Source organism: Tamandua tetradactyla, chromosome 6 (genome assembly GCF_023851605.1).
Source record: "Tamandua tetradactyla isolate mTamTet1 chromosome 6, mTamTet1.pri, whole genome shotgun sequence".
NCBI classification, from domain to species: domain Eukaryota; kingdom Metazoa; phylum Chordata; class Mammalia; order Pilosa; family Myrmecophagidae; genus Tamandua; species Tamandua tetradactyla.
This window is the reverse complement of record NC_135332.1, coordinates 29,202,033-29,211,113: the sequence shown is the minus strand read 5'-3', so window position 1 is coordinate 29,211,113 and position 9,081 is coordinate 29,202,033. Positions and strand designations below refer to the sequence as shown.

The 9,081-nt window shown below is 44.5% G+C and overlaps 1 protein-coding gene across 8 annotated transcripts in view; it reads right to left on the bottom strand.

Annotated features, from left to right (window-relative positions):
- SP2 (Sp2 transcription factor) overlaps positions 1–9,081 on the bottom strand; it is a 33,865-nt gene that overhangs the window by 20,499 nt on the left and 4,285 nt on the right. The window lies entirely within an intron of this gene.

The window sequence follows — 9,081 nt, the reverse complement described above, 5'->3', positions numbered from 1 at the left end:
TCTTAGAGACCAGGCCGAGGCCCCAGGCCTAAGGGAGGGTTCTCACCAAGCCGTTTCTTAGTGGGTGGCTGTTGCATTCATTCCTCTCTCAGCCCACTGCACCTTCTGTAAAACAGGGCTAATATCCTCGTGGGTGAGGCTTCTATAATTTATATGATAAGCATCACGCACAAGACCTGGCAGGTAGTGGGTAATTAATAAAAGGTGGTTTAAGATGTGAAGTCTGGTAAATCGTGCATTTATGTTTAAAAAAAATTACATGCTATAATACAAGAAAAAAGTGCTTAATAGTGGTTCTTATGTGAAAAAGCCCCAGTGGCTTTTGACTCTAAACTAAATGGGAGCCAAGAGATTCTAGACATGGTTGCTAAGTAAACGACTGCAAGCTTAGACTACATTTTTAAACGTTCAATTGAAGAACCTGAAAAATAATAGTCCCAGTATATTCTGCATGCATGGATGGCAGCTGGAGTGTTAAGTTTTTCCCTGAAGGCATTTTGAGAGGGGATTTTTTCAACAGGAACTTGTTCAGAGAAGAGTGGCAATGGCTGCGACCAGGACGCCAGAGAGGCAAGGCCCACGAGGATATTTATTCTAGATGTGGGTCCAAAGTGCAGAACCAAGACTTTGGGGTGGAAATTTCAAGAAGGCAGATTTCAGTTTAACGTAAGGGAAAACTTTCAAAAGTTGCAATCAGTTGCCTCTTGAGGTAATGTTTTCACCTTCCTTGGAATCGTTTAGCCAGAGGCAGGATGTGTGTCTCTGGTGGAGATGGGATCTCTATATGGGGTAGGAAGGAGGACTAAATGATCTTTAAGGTTTTTATAATTCTTGCTGCTGATAAAAACACAGGATTAGTTTCTGGCAGGGCTAGGAAAGAAGGCAGGGGCTCTCCTAGAGGAGCCTCCCTGGGATCAGGTTCGCTTGGCTAAAACTGGGGAATGACTCTCCCCAGACATCCTCTGTTATGAAATGCAGGGATGTCAGAAAAGGACAGAATGCAAACAAAATGAAACAAACAAACAAAACTGGCCTAGCACTCCCTTAATCATGTTGCTTCCTCTCTCCCCCTGCAGTCATTATTAGCCTGCACTCAAACAGTTTGGAGACCAGACTGGGCTCTGAGTGATTCTTCCGAGCTGGGAAGTTAAAGCAGAACCTACTGAAGCAAGCTGCAGACTGCGGGTGCTTGAGGTTGCACCATTTCATTTTGGTTTCATTTTCCTCCCCAGCTGGCTCTTGAAATACTCATCTAGATCTCAAATCAGTGTTTGTAAGTATCTCTGCTAGTGCTGCTCAGGGCTTTACGGCCCCTGGGCTGCAGACTCGAGCTAACCAGAACGGAATACTCTCCCTGCATTGCAGGATTACATCCTGGATTCATCATGAAAGGGGAAAGAGAAGCATTTCCAGTTGGTGTTTAATAAATGAAAAGTGGCTAAGGAGAGGTAGTATAGATTTGTAACTACAAAATTATAATCAAAGGTACTTTCAAATCTCATTAATTTGTCACCTTATATTTAAAATGTGTAATTTGGACATAAATTGTACTTTACTTTTCCTTCATAATATTCAAAGAGAGGTTACATGGAGTATGAAGACTGCAAAGGGACTCTTAGGCATAGTTACATAATTGCTTTATACCACTTCTCCCCTGTTAAAAGTACCATTTGCTTTTAACAAGGATATACAACCAGTCCCCAAAACATACATTTAGTAACCCTGGTAAGTAGGATTACTGCATATGCTTGAAAGAAAAACCTGCATGTCTTTCGAAGTTATACCATTCAGATTTTTAATTAATTCAGGTTGGCTAAAACTTTCCCCCCAACAGTCCTTAAATGGGAAAATCTTTACAGTGATTTACTAAAAAAAAAAAGTCCCTCTATTAGTCCCAGAGAAAATTTCCCAGGGCAACAAGGCTTGAAAACAGCATAGGAGGGTGGGGTGGGGAGTATAGATGTCTGATGGGGCCACTCTCAACTTTCCTTTCCCCATATTGGAAGCCAATTTAATTCCAAGACCAGCAGAAAAGATCCCAAGTCTCTGCGCTCTTGATGTGCTGACTATCCCTCTCCACCTCCCATGCCCTTAGCTACAGCCTTCTCTTCCTTCCTTCTTGGCCAAACTTGGTGGAAAAGCTGCCAGCACTTTGCTGCCCCTCTCCTTTATTTCCCATTTGTTCCTTTTTTCAAGGAGCTACATCAGGACTTCCACCCTACTACTGTGCTGAAACTAGATGCCATGGCCACCAAGACCTTCTTGTTGCTAAATCCAGTGACTGTTCTTTAGTAGTTCTTGGCCCTTCGACCATCCCAGAGATGGGATTTCCTCCCACCTCTTCGGCTAGCTCTACCCCTTGTGGGCTCCTCTTCCTCTGCTGCTCCTTAAATATGGACGTTTCTCAGCGTCTGTCCTTCTTTCTCACCCAACAACCCTTGTGTGGGTGATTGTGCCCACTCACGTGGATTCAGGTACCTTCCACAGACTGACAACTCTCAGGGCTGTGCTGGCCAAGGCCTCTCTTTTGAATGTCAGATTGGTACATCCAGTCCTGTGTGTACAGGGGCTGGCCACGGATACCTCAAACGCTGAGCTTGTCACCCTTGCCCATTCTCTCCCCAACCACCACAGGCCTCCCTCCAGCCCCACCGCCAGCCCCTGGGGAACACTGGACTGCCTCATGGGCTCCTGCAAACTTGGCTGTGGCTTTCCTGGCTGTCACTATGGTATCTCCCCTGGAGGAATTTCACCCTCCTCAAACAGGCCTCCTGCTGGCTATTTTGGTCAGCTCAGCTGGGCCCAACGCCAACAAACCGTTTCTAAGCCCAGCCTTTCCCAGTTTCCTAGTGTGGAAAAAATTCTAAGCTGGTGAGAGAAAACCAAGTCATGGCTGGTTTAAACAAGGAAGTGGGACCTCAAAGGGAACTGACAAAGAGACTAACAGAATTGCTTTAGATGGGAAAGCAGCAATATTAGCTGTAAAAGGCTCCAAACTGCCTGAACACTTCTAACAGAAGCAGATCTTCAACAATCACAATAACCATGTAAAAGAGCTCAATAACAGTAACATGACTTCCATTATGCATGAACAACTCTGGGCAAGGCTACTAATGCCACCAGCCAAGAGAGGAAGGTCAGTAAGGAATGGAGCTCTTGTCTCCACCCAGACACTTAGCTCAGCTGTCCTGTCTTTCCCACTTCCACTTATGACCCCCAGTCTAGCCTTATGTGTGTCCACAATTTCATCAGGAAGTTGAAATGCCCTTCATCAGCAAAGATCTATTTCTATCCTTCCTTTCAAGCAAAATTTGTAAGAATTGCCTATACTTGCTGTCCCTAATCTCTCTCCTCCCAGTCCCTAGTCTCAATCTCTCCTCTCTCTTGAACCTGTTCCAACCAGGCTGACGCCCCACCCTGTATCTCCAGGTTCCACGATGCCACCCAAACTGCTCAGCACCAGTGACCTCCTTGTCAGTAAATCCAAGAGTTAAAATTCTTCAGCCTCATCTGCCATGTGGCTTTGATAGTTGATCCTTCCTCCTCCTTGAAATTCTTCCTTCACTTGGCTTCCAGTGTGTCCACGTTTGCAGGCTTGGCCTCCTACCTCCCTGGCTGTTCCTTCTAAGCCTGCTTTGCAAGTTTCTCCCCTTCTCAAATTCTAAATTGTTAGGCTGCCCTGGGGCTCAGCCTCAGGACCTATTTAATCTCTCTTTAGGATACCTACTTCCTAGGTGATTCATCTACTCTCCTCATTATAAACCAGAAATATATAGATTCTGTATAATGATGACTCCCAAATTTATGTCTCCAGACTTGTATGTTCTCTACTTCCTGACATCTACACTTAGATGTGTTAATAGGCATCTCAAATCTATCTGGCCCTAAAGAGGGCCCCTGGCATCTCCCTAATTCTTCCCCTTCTTCCAATTTCCCCACTCTACCCTTACAGTGAATGGCCACTCTACCCTTCTAGCTGCTCAGCCCTAAAACCTTAAGAGTCATCCTCAACTACTCTTTGTTCTACACCCACATCTGACAATCAGCAAAATCTTAACGGCTCTACCTTTACAATATATTCAGAATCTGACAGCTTCTGACTACTTCCTGTGTCATCAAACCCATGTTCAAGCCATCATCACCTCTTGCCTGGATGACTGCAAAAGCCTCCTAGCTAGACTTCTGACGTGTCCCATCAGTCAATTCTCAGCACACATGCAGAGTGAGACCCATCAAATTTAAACTAAATCATGTTACTCCTCTGCTGCCAGCCCCCAATTTTCCCATCACCCACTGAAAGTACTGTCCCCACCATGGACACATAAGGGCCCTATGTGATCTGGTTCTCATGACCCCTCTGACGCTCCCTTCTGTCACTCTCCCTCAGTCTGCTTCAGCCAAGCTGGCTTCTCTGCTACTCCCAAACTTGCCAAGCAGGGCCCCAAGCACATGCTATTCTCTGCTGGAGTTCTTGCTCTCCTCCTTTCCTCCCACCCTTGATAGTTACATGTTTCAATCCCCCACCTACTTCAGGGTTTTACTCAAAAGTAAAGACCTTCCCTAACCACCCTATATAAACTACAGCCTCTCCCATACTTGTCGTATCCTCTTTCTTTTTTCTCCTTAGCATTTCTCAATGTCTAGCAAAGACTTTATGAAATTTATTTGTTTACTAAGATGCCAGCTTCCTAAAGGCAGGGACTTCTTTCTGCAATACTCACTGCTATACCCCAAGTACCTGGTACACAGTAAATGCTTAATATTTGTTGAATGAACAAGTGAATAATCCTTGAGGCTGCAGAGCAGCAAATACTCAATTTTGGAGAGTTTAAGAACCAAAGGAGAAAACCCAGAGATTTGTATATCCTGGCACTAGGTTGGACCACCTTGACATGTCAGCTCAGCATGACTGGTCAGAACCACGGTCCTCTCCTGGTCAGTGACTCAGTCCCAGGTGGAACTCTTAATCCCACCTGTCACCTCACACATGGGCAAGTGCCTTGCATGGTCCAACACAATCCAGTACTGTTCCTGGAAAAATCTCTCGTATCTCAAAGCACACAGCTCATTGCCACATACCAGCAACCATATTTCAGTGTTTCTTTCAAACGTGTATTGGAGGAAAGTTCTTCTCCAAGTGAGTTAAGATAATGAGGGTAGCTGCTATATGAATACCTCTTGTCTGCCTCCACCCTCCTTCCCCAAAATGTGAACTGTGTCATTTGCTAGCGTCAATCCTATCTGGGTCACACCCCATTGAACAGGGAGGGGACTGTGGAGTGGGGGATGTGGGGAGCAGGGGATGGTTACAACTCTTGGCTCTGACAGAAGTAGTCCCAGCAAATGATGCAATTTAGAGTACTGGGCCTCAGAATTCTGTCTTGGAGAGTATGAAAAAAATGAAGCCAAAATACACCTTTTCTCCCTAACGGATATCATTATGTACCAACACATTACCTTCTTTGCTTCAGTATATTTATGAATTGCCCCACTTCAGCCAAGGTTAGGATGGGTTTCTGTGATATGAGTGGTAACTTGATCCCCCCAGGAGGAGAGGACTGGCTTACCATTTCTCCTGAGAAGGCTGGGAAATGTCTTGGTCTGTTTTTTCTTTTCCAAGGCCCATCTGAGATTTCCAATTAGACATTTATGGGGGCAAAATATTCCACTTCCAATCACAAGGCCCTGCCTGCCATTTCTTATTCCCTATTCACACTCTCTTGGAGGCCACTTTGTGATTCTACTAAATCTCTCTTTGTAGGAGAGGTGACAAATAACTTCATAGAAGAGGCTCTGGAAAGAGAGTATTTGGAAATGTGCAGGCCAGTGTCTTCTGGTTCCTGAGTCACTTTCACCCTGTGACTGAGAAGAGAGGCCACCTACTAGCCTACATCACTGCTGGCATTTCAGAGCCCTCTGCATCAAAATCCACAACAGTCACCCAAGGCAAACCTTAGCATTATCACGTGGCGATGTGTCTGGCTGAGTACAGCAAGCAATTCCAATAGTGACACCAATCACAGCTAAGGAAATTAGAGGTCCAAAGGAAGGATTCAAAGAGTTGTGTCTGCAAGCATACTCTTCCTGGGAAACAAACTGCCTTGACTTCTCTACACTGTTTGGAGCTGCTCACTGAACTAAACTGAGAAGCATCTAAACTGGACACACAGCCCTTTCATAATCCTGAGCAGAGTTCATCTCTCAAGAGCAAGCCAGCCTAAAATCTACCCTGATGAGCAGCACAGCAACCACCATGCCAGTGGCAGCCTTGGAACATCCTGAAAGAATTCTTCCTAGATACCATGGCCTCCCCCTGCTAGTGCTGACACTGAGCTTACTCCTGGGCTCTTTTATTCAGAATCCCAAGAGTAGTGGAAAAATCAGTTTTCCATTCTAGAATCCTATCAACTCAAACAAATTCACCAGGTATTGCCCTGGAAGTATCTCCTCAAGGGCAATCAACAATCCCTTTCCTCCTCAGGCTGACAGTGCCCTTGAGTTGGACAATGCCCAGGTTTTTATACTCTTTACTCATCTCTCCACCCTGCCCTGGCAGATTACTGGTGACCTTCCACCCTAAGAGAATACTGCTAGTCAAAAAATGGCCTGCTAATAACGGGGGAAGAGTGTCTCAGGAGAGACTTTCAGCTATACTTCAAAAACATAAAGGTGTACGTTCTGGCTCTTTGAAGGAAGAAATAAAGAGAAAGGCGGTTCTCCTCTTAAAACAGATACAGGTGGGCTTTCTTCCCTCCTACAAGAGATCTAGAACTCACACAGTAAGTTCTATGCATATTCATTCAAACAAAAGCAAAGCAAAAATACCAACAAAATATTCCATAATGATGTCAATTTCTTGGCTCATCTTATCTCAGTCTGCTACAGCCTGTAGGTCAAATGTTCCTGGTTTAGTATTTGCTGGGAAGTTCACAAATCCAATTAAGCTGTCCAAAGGGACACCCCAGACCGTCACCCAATGAACTCCTAAGAAAGTATCTGAGCTTCTCCAAATATATTTTACTCTAAGTCTATATATAGCCCATGAGGTTTCATGTACACCATTACAACCTCAACTTCTAATACCCTAAAGCAATGTGTCTTTCATTCTGTGGCCACTGCCTATCGCCTCCAAAATAATTCCTAAAGTTTTCAAGTACACACAGTGTGGGCTCCGATTTGTGTGTATACAGAGAACAGAACAGAAATGAAGTCTCTACTTTTGGTCTTCGAAAAGGTTTTAGAAAGACTCTGTTTATAGTCCTAGAAAAAGAACATGCTGTGTTACTATTATAGAAATGGGCTGGGGGGTAGTGGGGGAGGTAAAAAAGATGGCTGAGCCCAAGCCAATAGTAAGGTCTACTGGTTGGCTGCAACAAACTTAGAATGTCTTCATAAAGGCCCTGTTAGGCAAGTCTTCATTAAATCAAGCTTGAAAACTGTCACATAACTATGGTAAGGTTGCTTAATCAAAGCAACCTACAACTTCTCCAAAAGGCTACTGACTATTAAGCCATTGAAAAACGAAGAAGTTCAAGGTAAAGATATGAAAATTAACTACTCCACCTATACTTATACCCAGACATTTGCCAAGACCTTCTGACAGCTTCTTCTCTCCTCTGACAGGCTTTCAGAAGCTCAACTTTAATAGAATCCAGAGAAAAAAGTTGACCATCTATGTGCTGTCAATAGTGATGCCAAACTCTTCCTCCTGAAGCCAGTTCTCCTTGCTGGGCAGTCAGATGGGGCTACATTAATGAACTAACTTTACGTGGAGCTCTTTGACAGAGAGTCTGTGTCTTCAGCAGCCTAGCTCAAGGGGTTCATAATTACGTTACACCAGTTGTTTTTCTTATGGCTTTTAAGTGAAAAGGATAAGCCTCCACACAACCAAGTGGAAGAACTAGTATTAGAAAACTGACCAACAGTCCCAGCCAATGAGAACCCATTTCCAACAGGTATTAATGCCTGTTAGATGCCACTGGCACAGTGACATCATCAGACTGATAGGAATTCTCCCCCTTACATTGCATACAAGGATTTAAAACAAAACAAGACACTGCAGTTATACTGATTACTGCAGACAATGGGTGTTTGTGTTATTAGTCAAAATTATTCCAGTGGCTTGAACTCCATCATCATTTTCTTCATAGATTCTGTGAGCCAGCCAACACCCTAGACTTTTTGGCCCTAACAACCTTCTTATCATCCGAAAGACCAACTCAACATTTAGCCCCCTAATGTGATAAGGAATGCCTTCTGGGGTACAGCATGCAACTGTCTTAGTGCATGCCAATGCGTCTTCAAACAGCTGTGGCACCCTCCTTTCTGCAATTAAATCTGTATAATGGAGGAACCTGAGCCAATTCATTGCTTTAAGAAGACCTACCAGTCCCTCCCTTTCTCCAGGAAATAACCTCAGAAGGAGAAATGAACCTCGGGAGAATGCGCACTGAGAGAAGCCAGACTGAATCTCCTTGGATCAAGTTAATTCAGAAACAATTAAACACAACAATATACTAGAATCAAAACCAAGGAATGAGGTGAGGACAGGTTTCTCAATTGCTCAGAAAATACACATTACCTTCTGTACTAAAATTAGAAAGCAGGCCGGAAGCTTGGGAAAGAGGCTGAGAACCCTAAATCGGAATGGGGATGAAGGTGGGGTGGAGGAAAGTAAGGAGCCATTTTGTTTTATTACTTCAGTCATTTCTTAAGATTGTTTTGCGCCTGAGCTTTGGGATTTCAGCAGTTCCCCCACAGGACGTCAAGGTAACCGGCTGGAAGCTCCGTCAACAAGTCTTTAAATTCTCCACAATTTTGTTACGAGCTTGCAGTCATCTAGCAGAGGCTCTAGAATCCAAATGAAAACTTTAAAAGGTTTTTGCCCACTCCACAGTCTTAAGAGGTCATCTGTCTAGGGCGGCCCTAGTGGCCCGTTACCATCTCATCGGAAACCAGGTTGGCTGCTCTGCACAGCAGTGCCCGTCTGGTTGGCACATTCTAAACGTCAGGCATTACGCCCCTGCCCTCTCGGCACCCCGCAGAGCCCTGAATCTCTGGTGGGCACCTAGGGTTAGAGTT